At 37.1% G+C, this 15,674-nt stretch overlaps 2 pseudogenes; both read right to left on the bottom strand.

The window, feature by feature from the left end:
• Positions 1-1,269: 1,269 nt before the first annotated feature.
• LOC148578367 (uncharacterized) lies at positions 1,270-2,068 on the bottom strand (annotated as a pseudogene).
• Positions 2,069-8,887: 6,819 nt separating this feature from the next.
• Positions 8,888-9,683, bottom strand: LOC148578366 (uncharacterized; annotated as a pseudogene).
• Positions 9,684-15,674: the final 5,991 nt, after the last annotated feature.

Below are 15,674 nucleotides of genomic sequence, written 5' to 3'. Positions count from 1 at the left end.
GGTTCTTTCAAAGTCACTGAAACTCCTCTAATTGAAACCCTCAAGTTAAATTCAAAGGCATTGCCCTTGTCACATTTAAAACAGCTTTAAAACATAAGTTTCATCTAAATAACTTTCTCCTGAAAGAGATACAATGCCTTTCTTACGAAGCAAGACTAAATCACAATTTCCTCTTTAATAATTCATTTCAAAAGCATGAATCATCCTTTTCTTGATAATTCAAATAAAATAGTAGAAGTCTTTAACTCATCATTTTTCCAAACAACATTTCAATAAAGACTCGGATTTTATAGAAATTCCGGCAGCATCTCCCCTAAAACTTGGACTTTGCCACACGGTTCGGGTCCCAACAAAACCATTCCACAATCCTTTTCAATAGCCCAAAATCCAAAATCAATTCAAGGCAAGCCAAATCCAACAGTCATCTCAATCCCATATCTTAAGGAAACCATTTCAAAAATCAAATCATTATCAGCCGAATAAACTCATTTCTAATGCTTTAAAGAGACGGTTCAGCAACAGTCATTTATCAAACCAGATCATTAAAGCAAGCCAGGCTGAATTCAAGAGTGTATTCTATTTTTCACATTCTCAAGAAAATCCATTCAACTCAAATCGATTTCCAACGAATTAAACTCGATCTCAAAGCTTTAAAAGAATCAACTTCAAAAGCATTTCGTTTCACGAAACCACACAACAGTCCAGTCAAACAAACACCCATAATCATACAAAACAACTAAACAATACATAGGACAGATACAATCAACAAATACACATCCTCACATCAGTACCCATATGTAATAATTCCAATAATAAACTATAGTTTTCGGAAAGCGCCCCTACATCAAAACGCAATTCCATAACCCAAACGCCTCACAGAGTCCTTTCCGCCTCAACCCGAAATCAACAATCGAAATCCTGGCAACCAAAACCTCGGTTCCAAGCCACTTTCGCAACAGTCTCAACAACTCTAATCGCAACATACAACAACCGAAACTCAATCGTATAGCAATTAACGCCGCAAAACGTCAGTGTATGATAATAAAACAGCGATTAAAGGACTCTTCCAAACAAAACGCTTACCGAACTCGAGGGAACCAAGTAGCGGCTGCACCAGTGGTGGATTCCGGCAACACCAACTTCACAACCGGTGACCAGAACGATGGTAACTCGCGGTAAATTCCTGACACAACCAGCCTTAGCAACAACTCTCATGGCCCATGGAGAAATTAACAGGTAAAGAAGCTGAAGCAGGGTTAGAGCTTACCATCATAGAAGACTCAGCGGCTATTTTCGACAGCAGAGGTGGCGCCATCGAGGTTTTTCAGCGGCCAAAACAATAGCAACATCACTAACCCAAAACAGAGCAGAATCTGAATGAGTGGCAAAACCCCAGGACAGTTCCGGCGACACAACAGTAGCATATGGCGAGCCCAGCAGCTCCGGTGATGGATCTTCGGTGATGGTGGAGGAAGGCGGCAACTCTCCACAGCGGCGAGCCCAGCCTCACGGCGGCGACGGCAACCCCGCAGCGGCTCCTTTTTTGCGCACCCTCTCTCTTTGTGCGTGTGGTCAGCAGCGGTGGTAGGGACGGGTTCGACGGCGGAAACCCGACGAAACCAGCGGCGCTGTGCCTCCTCCACGCTCGCGAGCTCGATGGCGGCGATGTAGGGAGGGCGACGGCAGCGACACAGTGTGGGCGCGGTTGCGACGAAGGCGCGGCGGCCCCCAAGCCCGCGACAGCCATCACTCGCGGACCAACCCTCTCCTCGGTTCCGCTCTCCCTGGCGACGGCGCCGATGGTGCGGCGGTGGCGGGCTGAACTGGAGCGCGATCGGCGGCTCGTGGTGAGTTGTAGTGAGGACGATGGCGGCGTGGGTGAAGCCCCCTCTCTTTCCCTCAGCTCTCTCAGAAGTTCTCCTCCCCTGTTTTATCTGTGTGCTTTTTCGTTTTTGGGGGGGGGGAGAAAGGGGCTTGCGGCTGCTGCTGCAGCTTCTGATGGGAAACGATAACGGGTTAGGGTTTTTTGGGTTAGGGTTTCATTTTCAAAAATCAGGGTTATGTGCATTTTAGTAATTTCACTTAAAATTGGGGATAATATGGTAATTGAACCCCAAATTAAATCTAACACTAGATGTATATAGAAAATATTATTTGCTCATCAATTTTTACAAATTACTTTCAATAAAATGCCCAAATCAAATAATTAGAGATAATATACTTAATTTCTTCATTTTCCAAAATAGCAGTATTAATATTTAAAATATTAATTATTTAATCCAAACCATATAGAAATCCTTATTATTTCATAACTATCAACCTTATATTTTAAATATAGAAAATAATCCAATAACTATAAAATTGGATAATAATCATAACTTATCTCAAATCCAATAAATCAAAACTTGCCTTAATTATCTTTAATAAAATGATTTCTGAAATTAAGGTTATAAATAACTATATGATTTGAGACTTGATCATAATAAGACTTTTCAAAGGTTCTGGGTCTTACATTCAACACACCTTATAAAATTTTTCGTCCTCGAAAATTGATACAAAACGAAAGAAATTTCATAACAGTTCACCTTTGAACATATTTAAGGAAGAAGCAAAAATATCTTAAAATATAAACATATATACGGTTTCCAAATACTTGGGTGGTCGTATGCATAAAGATACAAAAGTATGAGTGTGCTTGTAAAGCAAACGTTACAAGATGGGCTCAATGCACAAGGTCATATGATCTCAAGGCTTTACAAACACTTGAGGTGCCAAAATAGGGTGCAAATCAAAATAGGCGTTCACAAGGCAAGTGGTAATAAATGTGGTAAAAGGCTGCAAGGCATGTTGGTATTTAAACAGCGGCATAACGTTCGCTGATAAATCTTGTTCCCACTTCAGAACTTCAATTTCCTAACTCCACCAATCATTTTACAACCTCATAGCCAATCATAAGCCTAACACCCGCAAACTCGTTTGCAAGAAACAAAACACCCACAGCTCATAATGTTGTACACCTACCGTTTCGCCTTCCATATACACACATCACGTCTTAAAGAACTAACGCATCACATTACTACGTCTATAAGTCGCACGTGATGACAAAACAATTCTCGAGTCTACTCAGAAGGATACAAGATTTAGAAAGGAGAGACAATTGTCAAAGTTAATACTCATCGATTTGAGAAAATGTATCCAATTCTAGATAAACAAGGATACTCAAGCAATGAAGTTTGCTAGACACAATTTAATTGACAACTTCAAAGATAACCCTTGAATCAAAGAAATTCAATAGGATTAATAAGAAGAAAATCAGCACATTAGTTTGAAACAAATTCAAGCTGAGTCGATGAGGTATGAGGTTTATAGAGAAGAATTCCTCAAACCAAAGACAAAGCTCACAGAACTTCAAGACCACGATTAAAAACACTTCCGAATACATTGTTCTTAAAGGAAACGAAAACTTGCAAAAAAAAAAATCACTTCGCAGTCTGAAAGAGAAGTTATACAACAAACATTCTCCAAGAGAGTAACAAAAGCATAAACGTGGCTTTGCCTTAATACAATTTCATGTTGAAATAGATCATGTAGAGTTTTAAAAACAAGATGCACACCGGCTTGGCTAAGAGCTAAAATATTTTCATCAAATATTTTAGAAAGTTAGTTAAGTGCACAATCTTAACCAAAAGTAATTCACAAAACTCAGGAGAGAAATCAAATGCTTGTTCGAAAACTCCCAAAGTCCATATTCAAACAAGCGTGTATGAAAGTCTTAGCAAGGACGAAAGAGAAAGTTAAACTCTACTTAGAAGAGAAAATCCGAGGTAAAAGTTTGCGTGTAAATTGGTAAAGGAAACAAGTGGTGCGTTACAAACAAACCGGTTTCCACTAAACAAGGAAGTTTTTCAAAACTTCATTTAAAATAGCGCATGTCAACTTTAAAACAATTTTGTCAAAAATTGAACAACGGTTTCAATTATAACCAAGCAACTGAAAAATAAGTTCGATTTGGAACTTCTTCAAAGAGAATTCAATCTGCTTTATAAAATTCAAAACAAGATTCCAAAAGTATACTTGAAATCACCATGTCACAATAATATTCAAGAAGATGAGGATGTACTTGAAAAGGAGTCAAGCCGTACAAGAAAGGATCTTAAATCAGGATAGTTAAAACAAGATCCACTAGGCTGGAGACATCAAACAAGTTTTAAATTGATTCAAAAGAATACAAAAGTCATAGGAACATACAACCCAATCATTAGTAATTTCCCAAGGATAAATCTTTGACTAAAAACTCTTGTAAAGACAATGAGAGAATAAACGATGCACTATTTTTGAAACGAATCAAACTGACTCATATAAGAATGAGATTCACCAGAGAAAGGAAAGCTGAGATTGATTGTAGTGCTCCCAAAAGGTAGATGTATAATTGAAAACGGAATCACGTATGACATTCATAGAGGTGAAAAGCTTAAGGAGCGAGTCCGTTCATAAGAAAAAAGCTATGAGTCCAACATTTTCAAAAGAACAACAATGGCATGAATCACATAGCATGATAAATCAAACTTAATTCAAAATAAGTTGAGTAAAGCTTACCAAACGAAACTCAACCGGGATAGAAGTGAAAAATTCTTTCTTTCCAGAATTTTGAAAAACACCTCAAATACATAATCAACTGAAGATGTGCATTGGAACTATAGTAAAATTACTAGAAAGTCAAATTGTAATTCAAAGTAAATGCAGTTCCGTAAACCAGTAAAAGTACGGGCGAGGTATTAAAAATAAAGAGTTGTTAAACTGGATAAGAAATCTTCAAAGCTTCACATATAGATAAGTATATGTCTTTTTAACAGCAATTTTCATAAAAATCTCAGAATTGGCTGTGATCACTATCAAATAAGAGAAAAACTGAATCAACAATTTCTCTAAGAAGGTACTCGAAATCAGGAGTTAAATTGCACAGTGCATTAGGACCAGTTCAAAGCCATGTCAAAGAATACAAAGCCATGTCAAAGAATACAGGAATAAGGAAGAACTCAAACAGAGGAAGATAGATGCAACAAGGATTTCAAACAATCATATGCACTTAAGATCAATCAAGAAGGCATATGAATAGAGGAATAGAGTTGAAAAAATCAAACTATTTTTCAAGAGGATTAGTAAACAAGAACTTCAAGTTAGGATATGAAAGAACAGATCGACTCAAACAGGATTCAAGACACACAACTGAATAGCCTCAAGAAATAGTTTTCAATGTTCCCAACACCCGTGATTCGCTTTACTCAAAACTTGCATATCATCTATGATAACCCATCAGTGCTCTCATATACATAATTCACTAGTATTAAGCCGGCCAAACTTAATATCAGGAATTATGCAATGCAAGACTAACAACGTTAAATCAATAGATCGTCATGTGCATAAAGCTCTAATTCTCGTCATTCGACAAGACTTAATACATGACAAACACTCAGAGTATGTAATTGAAGCATAGTCAGTCCATTTCTCAGGCTCTACAGGAAGAACTGCTCTGATAACATAATGTAACACCCTAACTACCAAAGCTCACGCTTCCGGCTGCGCGACTCTGATAGCTCGGACATTACGACGACACTTATACTATTTAATACTAAAATATGAGCCTGTTTGAAACTTTAAAACTGCAATACCGATCCAAAAATACTTTCGTTCAATAACGTACATCCATAGATACCATACAACATACAAAACCCATAAAGAGTACATCCATATATATATATATATATATATATATATATATATATATATATATATATATATATATATATATATATATATATATAATATTACAAGCATTAACCAATACGATCCCTATCCCTCTGACAAAATATATCAAGATAAAGGCGAGGGTATAATAAATAATCTAAAGCAATACAGAGCATCTCAACAACAATTAAATAAGCTCTTCATAACTTCTGCGCCCATATCCTGAAAGGGGAAAAATGTAGGGGGGTGAGAACATCATCCTCGAAAGGGTTCTCAGTAGAGGGTTTTTGGGAATTACTGTAATAGGATACGTGAAGATAAACCATACCAGTGATTAATAACTGTCTTATGCCTCTTTTCAAAAACAACAGTTTTCAATAAAAGTAAAGTCGGAAATCTTTTCTGAAAGAGGAACCGTTCAATTCTCAAAAACATCAAAAGCCTTTCAAAAAGGTTTATCTATGTTGAACCAAAATAGCCTTTCATATTTTTCCAAATCAAAAACACAAAACCGAAAGCCAACCATCAGTCCATTTCAATTCAACCACGACCCTAGGCCCAAACAATCCAATCCAACAACTAATCACCACAATCCAACAGAGTCCCAGATGCAAACACAGATAGGAAGTTCAAGCACAAACAAACAGTTATTACAAGTAGAACAGTTAGCAATTAATCACATACACAAACCAAGTATAATATGCACACCCAACCAATGTCATATAAATGCATATGATGCATGCCTGTCCCTAGTGGTTGATGATATCATCTGTCGGTTATAGAGCCAACCCGACAAGTCCTGGTAGCTAACCATTGGACTGTCCCTCTGTCGTGTCTCCCCAACTCGAGTTATACTCAATATAAACTTGATCATAATCATGATCCATATCCATCACCCTCACTGGTGAATATTTATGGGGGTGAGCTCGTCCGGGAATTTCACAGTGCCCGACCACCCTGACGACATAAGGTAAAAAGAGCTTCGAGTCTCAACCTGGAGCACGTGGTGGCTAGCCACTGCTTCCTCCCAGGGAAACTCTTATCTCCGATAGTGGAAGTGCAACATCACAACTTATCAATATCTCAGCATAAATGCTTTCATTCTCAATCATGGATCAACATCCATCTCAGCCATCCGGCTCACGGTTCAATCCAGAACCAGCCAATATTCATATCATTCAAAGCCATTCTGGCTCACGGTTCAATCCAGAACCAGCCAATATTCATAATCATACACAGCCATTCCGGCTCACAACAAAACAACACTTCCACATTCAAAATCATCAAATTCATGAAATCGGCATTTAAGCCATAAAATCATTTTCTCAATTCATTTCACTTTGAAATCAAGTTTCAACTCTTTTCAGCCTTGGCTTTAAAGATCTCATTTCTCAAATTATCTCAGGCTCATACACCACTTTTACTCAAGGAAAATTTCCTTTTTAAAACAAGCCACTCTCGGCTTCCTCTTTCCAAAACTTCCAAAACCATGGAAAGTTAAAGATTCCTTTTGAAACATTCGAAATCACCCATCCAACAATGGGATTTTATAATAAAAGTTCCTTGGCAGAGTCTCAAGTCTTTAGGGGAGAATAGCATAACTCATTTCGCCAAATTCATTTAAAATCATTAAAACCTTGGCTTTCCGATTTGAGTAATAAAATAAGATCTAAGCCAAACTGAGTCACGTAATCATTTACTTCCTTCAAAGCCGTTTCCTTTACTTAGGCAAAACCAACTTCAACCTCATGATAAATTCTAAAGCGTTTCAACTGTTCAAAAATTGTTTTAGTCTTGCAAGAATTCAGAATTTAAAGAGTACTTAAAACATTTCTCAAAACATTTCAAAATGGAACTTGTCAATAGACATCCAGGTTCTTTCAAAGTCAATGAAACTCTTCTAATTGAAACCCTCAAGTCAAATTCAAAGGCATTGCCCTTGTCACATTTAAAACAGCTTTAAAACATAAGTTTCATCTAAATAACTTTCTCCTGAAAGAGATACAATGCCTTTCTTACGAAGCAAGACTAAATCACAATTTCCTCTTTAATAAGTCATTTCAAAAGCATGAATCATCTTTTTCTTGATAATTCAAATAAAATAGTAGAAGTCTTTAACTCATCATTTTTCCAAACAACATTTCAATAAAGACTCGGATTTTATAGAAATTCCGGCAGCATCTCCCATAAAACTTGGACTTTGCCACCCGGTTTGGATCCCAACAAAACCATTCCACAATCCTTTTCAACAGCCCAAAATCCAAAATCAGTTCAAGGCAAGCCAAATCCAACAGTCATCTCAATCCCATATCTCAAGGAAACCGTTTCAAAAATCAAATCGTTATCAGCCGAATAAACTCATTTCTAATGCTTTAAAGAGACGGTTCAGTAATAGTCATTTATCAAACTAGATCATTAAAGCAAGCCAGGCTGAATTCAAGAGTGTATTCTATTTTTCACATTCTCAAGAAAATCCATTCAACTCAAATTGATTTCCAACGAATTAAACTCGATCTCAAAGCTTTAAAAGAATTAACTTCAAAAGCATTTCGTTTCACGAAACCACACAACAGTCCAGTCAAACAAACACCCATAATCATACAAAACAACTAAACAATACATAGGAGTGATACAATCACCAAATACACACCCTCACATCAGTACCCATATGTAATAATTCCAATAATAAACTATAGTTTTCGGAAAGCGCCCCTACCTCAAAATGCAATTTCATAACCCAAACGCCTCACAGAGTCCTTTCCGCTTCAACCCGAAATCAACAATCGAAATCCCGGCAACCAAAACCTCGATTCCAAGCCACTTTTGCAACAGTCTCAACAACTTTAATCGCAACATACAACAACCGAAACTCAATCGTATAGCAATTAACGCCGCAAAACGTCAGTGTATGATAATAAAACAGCGATTAAAGGACTCTTCCAAACAAAACGCTTACCGAACTCGAGGGAACCAAGTAGCGGCTGCACCAGTGGTGGATTCCGGCAACACCAACTTCACAACCGGTGACCAGAACGATGGCAACTCGCGGTAAATTCCTGACACAACCAGCCTTAGCAACAACTCTCGTGGCCCATGGAGAAATTAACAGGTAAAGAAGCTGAAGCAGGGTTAGAGCTTACCATCATAGAAGACTCAGTGGCTGTTTTTGGTAGCAGAGGTGGCACCATCGAGGTTTTCCAGCGGCCAAAACAATAGCAACATCACTAACCCAAAACAGAGCAGAATCTGAATAAGTGGCAAAACCCCAGGACAGTTCCGGCGACACAACAGTAGCATACGGCGAGCCCAGCAGCTCTGGTGATGGAACTTCGGTGATGGTGGAGGAAGGCGGCGACCCTCCACAGCGGCGAGCCCAGCCTCGCAGCGGCGAAGGCAACCCCGCGGCGGCTCCTTTTTCGCGCACCCTCTCTCTCTGTGCGAGTGGTCAGTAGCGGTGGTAGGGACGGATTCGACGGCGGAAACCCGATGAAACTAGCGGCACTGTGCCTCCTCCACGCTCACGAGCTTAATGGCGGCGATGTAGGGAGGGCAACGGCAGCGACGCGGCGTGGGCGCGGTTGCGACGAAGGCGCGGCGGCCCCCAAGCCCGCGACAGCCATCACTCGCGGACCAACCCTCTCCTCGGTTCCGCTCTCCCTGGCGACGGCGCCGATGGTGCGACGGTGGCGGGCTGAACTGGAGCGCGATCGGTGGCTCGTGGTGAGTTGTAGTGAGGACGATGGCGGCGTGGGTGAAGCCCCCTCTTTTTCCCTCAGCTCTCTCAGAAGTTCTCCTCCCCTGTTTTGTGTGTGTGCTTTTTCGTTTTTGGGGGGGAGAAAGGGGCTTGCGGCTGCTGCTGCAGCTTCTGATGGGAAACGGTAACGGGTTAGGGTTTTTTGGGTTAGGGTTTCATATTCAAAAATCAGGGTTATGGGCATTTTAGTAATTTCACTTAAAATTGGGGATAATATGGTATTGAAACCCAAATTAAATCTAACACTAGATATATATAGAAAATATTATTTGCTCATCAATTTTTACAAATTACTTTCAATAAAATGCCCAAATCAAATAATTAGAAATAATATACTTAATTTCTTCATTTTCCAAAATAGCAGTATTAATATTTAAAATATTAATTATTTAATCCAAACCATATAGAAATCTTTATTATTTCATAACTATCAACCTTATATTTTAAATATAGAAAATAATCCAATAACTATAAAATTGGATAATAATCATAACTCATCTCAAATCCAATAAATCAAAACTTGCCTTAATTATCTTTAATAAAATGATTTTTGAAATTAAGGCTATAAATAACTATATGATTTGAGACTTGATCATAATAAGACTTTTCAAAGGTTCTGGGTCTTACATGGATAACACCACTGCATCTTACCCGGTTATATATATCTCAATCAAAATTCAATCTCATTTTCAAATCCATTCTTAGTATCATTCAATTCACTTTCATAATTCAAACTCATTTTTCAACATTCTTATTTCTTATCTCTTTCGTAGAGCAAGTGGACAAATGCCACTGCCTCTTATCCGGAATCTCAACTCTTAATCAAATTCACAAATCATCATTTCCGCAACCACAATTCATTCTTTACTAAATAACTCAAAATCAACTTACAAGATCCTATATTAAAACCCAAATCCTTCTAGTAAGCATTTCAAATGAAACTTTCAATTTTTATAAAAATTTTGGCAGCATCTCATCTAAAACTCGGACTCTGCCACCCTTTTCGGGTCCCATCCAAACATTCCTCAATCATTTCTAAATCTAAATCTTAATCCTTTTCCAAAATTCAACCAATTCTAATATCAAATTATTTTCAAATAGAACCAATCCCAATAATAATTCTTTTTCAAAGTCAAACCAGCTCCAATATTAAATCATTTATAAAATCAAACCACTCCAAAATCAATTCATTTCATATCTCAAATCATTTCCAAAACCGATTTATTTACATTATTAAATTAACTCCAAAACCAAGAAAAACTACTTTTCATAATATTCAACCAGATAACTTTACAAATCAAGTTTTTATCAACAACCACATATCTCTCAGCAGTCAGTATTTCAATCCAGCAAACAGGCCCATTCATAAGACAAATATACTCACAGAAATATATTTTTCATATAAATATCTATTTATAACAATTTTGTAATATAAATAAATTTTATGAAAAACCCTACCTCAACTCGTCAAAACTCGAAAGCTATACAGCATGTCAAAACCCCTTCTTCTCGGCCTGTAACCTCGGCAGCCGCAACCTCAACTCCAACCCACTTTCACAACAACCACAGCAACTCTAATCACAACATAGAATAATCGAGACTCAATCTTATAGCAATTAACGCCGCAAAACCTCAGCGTAAGGTAACAGAATAATGACTAAAGGGCTTTTCAAAATGGAAACACTTACTACAGCTGGGAAGAAATAGCTGAGCCAAGTAGCGGCAACTCCGGTGTTGGTGTACAACAGAAAATTGGCGATAACCTTAAACCTAGCACAACAGCCTCATCAACACGCTCACGGTAACAACGAACTTAATGAACAAGTAGATTTGAAAGCAAGGTTAGAGCTTACCCAGACAGAGGATTCAGGGAAGCGGCAGTTTTCAACAGCCGGAACAGCGGCAGTTCGTGTTGGTGACGCGGCTCTGGCGGCGAGATATTGGTGACGCAAGCAGCAAAATGGGTTTGGCGGTGATGAAGGCATGATGGCAACGCGCGATTCCCTCCTTCACGGTTCTGTCTCCTCTTTCGCGTGTTCTTAGTGGCGGCAGTGACAGAAGATGCGACGGCAGTGGAAGCTGAGAGCAACCTCGCAGGCTCGTGATGAAGACAACGGCGGTGGCGACTTTCCTTGGCAACGGCGATAGTGGTGGAACAGGACACGATGGCAACAACCAAACATAGCGGCGTCTTCTCCGTCTCGGCTATGGCTCGCGTCTTCCTCTCTCCTCGGCGCCGCTCATCCTCGGCCTCCCTCTTCTCTCCTCCTCCTCACAACCTTTCCTCCCTCTCTTTTTCTTTTTTCTGTGTGTGTGGGTTTGTTTTGCATGTGATTGAGGAAGAAAAGGGTAAAAGAGGGTGAATGGCGGCTGTGGTGTGTGGCGGTGAGGTGTGTGGGTGAGGATGAGGGTAGTGAAGTTAAGGTTAGGTTAGAGTAGGTTAGGGTTAGGGATAGAGTTTCGATTTGGGGATTAGGGTTTAATTTGGGGCAAATGTGAAATTAGGAATTTTGGGTAAATTGAGATTTGGTAATTTTTAATCAAATTAGGATATAGAGAGTATTAATTAAAAATCTAATTTAATACCTTAAAATTATTTTAAATATTATTTAATTATCAATTTGCTAATTGGCGTTTAATCAAGTATTCTAATTTAAAATTAGAGATAATATAATTTATTTTCTTTGTGTCTAAAAATTAAAGTATTAAATTCCAAAATTTCAATTATTTAAACTAAATCATATAAAATTCTTATTATTTTACAACTATTAAGTTGTATAATTTAAATATATAAAATTATTCAATAATTATGAGATTAAGTAAAATTTCTAATTTAATTATCAAAAACTTGATTTAATTACTTTTAATAAAATAATTTCTAAAAATAAAGACTTTAATGAATAAATAAGTTGAAATTAACTCATAATAATATTTTTCGAAAATTCTGGGTCTTACATTTGGCATTTTCCATTCCAAACTTCTTAACTAGTTCCTTGGCATACTTTTCTTGATGAATGAAAATACCAGTTAAAGTTTGTTTAATTTGAAGCATAAAGAAAAAGTTAAGTTCCCCCATCATACTCATGTCAAATTCACTAGTCATGAGTTTTCCAAAACCAGTGCAAAAGGATTCATTGGCTGATCCAAAGATTATATCATCAACATAAATTTGAACTAGAATAAAAGAATCATTAGAATTCTTAATGGATAAAGTAGTGTCTATGGTGCCTCTTTGAAAATTATTTTTCAAAAGGAAATAACTAAGTCTTTCATACCAAACTCTAGGACCTTGCCTTAAACCATAAAGTGCTTTAGAAAGCTTGAAAACATGATTAGAAAATCTTTTATTTTCAAAACCAGGGGGCTGTGCCACATACACTTCTCTATCAATCACACAATTTAAGAATGCACATGTCACATCCATTTGGAAAAGTTTAAAACCACAATGGGCAGCATAAGCAAGGAAAAGTCTTATTGCTTCCATTCGCGCCACAGGAGCAAATGATTCATCAAAATCTATCCCTTCCTCTTGATCATATCCTTGTGCCACCAATCTAGCTTTATTCCATGCTATGCATCCATCCCCATTCAGTTTGTTCCTGAAAATCCATTTAGTACCCATCACTTTCTTTTCAATTGGATCTAGTACAAGAGTCCATACTTGATTCTTATCAAATTGATGCAACTCTTTTTTCATGGCTTTGACCCAAGAAGGATCACCTAGAGCCTCTTTGACAGTTTGAGGTTCAATTTGAGAGAGAAGTGCCAAATTGTTTTCTTCTGGTACTCTTCTTGTTGAGGATCTTGTAGTCACAGCTTGAGAGGGATCCCCAATGATGAATTCTTGAGGATAGTTCTTTAGGAATCTCCATTTACGGGGCCTTGATGATTTAGGAACAGATTCAGCTTGAGATAGTTTAGTTTGGTTGACATTCCCAGGAATTTTATCAGTTGCAGGAGATAAAATCAAATTGTCTCCTGCAGAATTGTTTGCATCAGCTGAGATAGGAGCAAATTGCACAGATTTAGATTAGTCTTGATTAAGGGCTTCACTCATGTTATTTTCCATTTGATTTCCTGCATCACAATCTTCTAAAACACTTGGAATAGCATTAGAATAACAAAACGTAACATGTATAGATTCCTCAATTATTCTAGCATCTTGATGGTAGACTCTATAAGCTTTGCTAGTTGTGGAATAACTAACAAAAATGCCTTTGGATCAAATTTTCCTAAATTATTTTTGGTATTTAAAACAAAGCACTTGCATCTAAAGATATGAAAATATTTTAGATTTGGTGGATTTCTTTTCCATAGTTCATAAGGAGTTTTCTTTAAAAACTTCCTAATGATAGTTTTATTCAAAATGTAGTATGCTGTATTCACGGTTTCAGCCCAAAGAAACTTAAGAACTTCACTTTCACATAACATGGCCTTTGCCATTTCTTAAAGACTTCGATTCCTTCTCTTAACAACACCATTTTATTATGGTGTCCTTGGACAAGAAAAAATATGTGAAATTCCAAGTTCATCACAAAAAGATTCAAAATTGATTTTCAAACTCTTTACCATGATCACTTCTAATAGAGGCAATCTTTAAATCCTTTTCATTTTGAATTCTTTTGCAAAATACTTCAAAGGCTGAAAAAGTATCATTTTTATGTGATAGAAAAAGAATCCAACCAAATCCTGTATAGTCATCCACAATCACTAACCCATAATGTTTACCACCCAAACTTTGAGTTCTTGTTGGACCAAAGAGATCAACATGTAGCAATTCAAAGGGTCTTTTAGTAGAAATGTCTTCCTTTGATTTAAAAGAGCTCTTTGTTTATTTTCCCATTTGACATGCATCACAAGTGATGTCTTTGTCAAATCTGATTTTAGGAAGACCTTTTATTAAATTCCTTTTAACAAGCTTATTAATCTGAAACATGCTAGTATGGCCCAATCTTTTGTGCCATAGCCACTTTTCAGAATCTTTTGAGTGAAAACAAGCTACATTTTGATTCTTTAATTCATCAAGAGTGAGTCCATACACATTATCACACCGTTTAGCTACAAACAACACTTCATTTGATTTTTCACACACAACTTGGCATTCTAATCTTTTGAAAATAACTAAATAACAAAAATCACACAGTTGACTTATGCTCAAAAGATTGTATTTTAGTCCATCAACTGAGAAAACGTTATCAATGGAGGTAGAAAGATTTTTACCCACTTTTTCAATTGCAATTATTTTTCCTTTACCGTCATCCCCAAATGTCACAAAGCCACCATCATAGTTGTTGAAACTGGTAAAGAAGGTAGACTTCCCTGTCATGTGCCTAGAACATCCGCTGTCCAAGTACCATAAATCTTTCTTCCATTTGGACACTAGGCAAATCTGCGATCATTTTTAAGTGGCCTTAGGTATCCAAACAAGTTTGGATCCTTTGAAGTTAATTCATCTTGGTTGCTCAAGTTCATTAAAATCATAAACAACCTTGTATGTTTTATTTCCCATAATTCTTTTGTCAATAAAACATTGAGGGGAAGAATGACCATTTTTATTGCAATTAGAACAATGATTTTTGATTGCATGATGCTGAAAGTGATTGATATTATGATTCTGAAATTGATTTAAGGTATGGTGCTGAAAGTGATTAAAGGTTTGAAATTTTCTGGTTTTTGAGTAAGGTGCATTTCTTTTGGAAGTAAGTGGTTTCTGATCAAATAATGGTCTTTGATTAGCAAGTAATTTGTCTAAGTTGCTGGAACTGTGTGCAAATTTTGCTAAATCATTATTCAACCCCTTAATCATTTCATTTAATCTTTTATTTTTTGCAATCAGTTCTTGTGAAGCGTCAACCGTGTGCTTTCCTTTGAATTTTTCAATTTCAGATTTTAAAAATCTATTTTCTTCAGCAAAATCAAAAGCACATTCAGTCTCTTTCACTTTTTCTTTCAAAAACTCATTTTCAGCTTTCAAAGCTTCATTTTCAGATTTGCATTTGTTATATTTCTTCAGCAATTTTTTAGAATGGTAAGTGAGATCATCAACAATAACATATAATTCTTTAAGAGATAAGTCATAGTAATTTACCTCATCTAGTTGATCATTGTTCCGAGGGTTACCTGAAACTGTAGGTTGATCTCGGACGAGATCTTCTATGCTAATCGGAGATGATGT

Source organism: Arachis ipaensis, chromosome B1, assembly GCF_059453495.1.
Source record: "Arachis ipaensis isolate K30076 ecotype BB chromosome B1, ASM5945349v1, whole genome shotgun sequence".
Lineage (NCBI taxonomy): Eukaryota > Viridiplantae > Streptophyta > Magnoliopsida > Fabales > Fabaceae > Arachis > Arachis ipaensis.
Note: the sequence above shows the minus strand (reverse complement) of the source record. Positions and strands in the feature narration are given on the sequence as shown.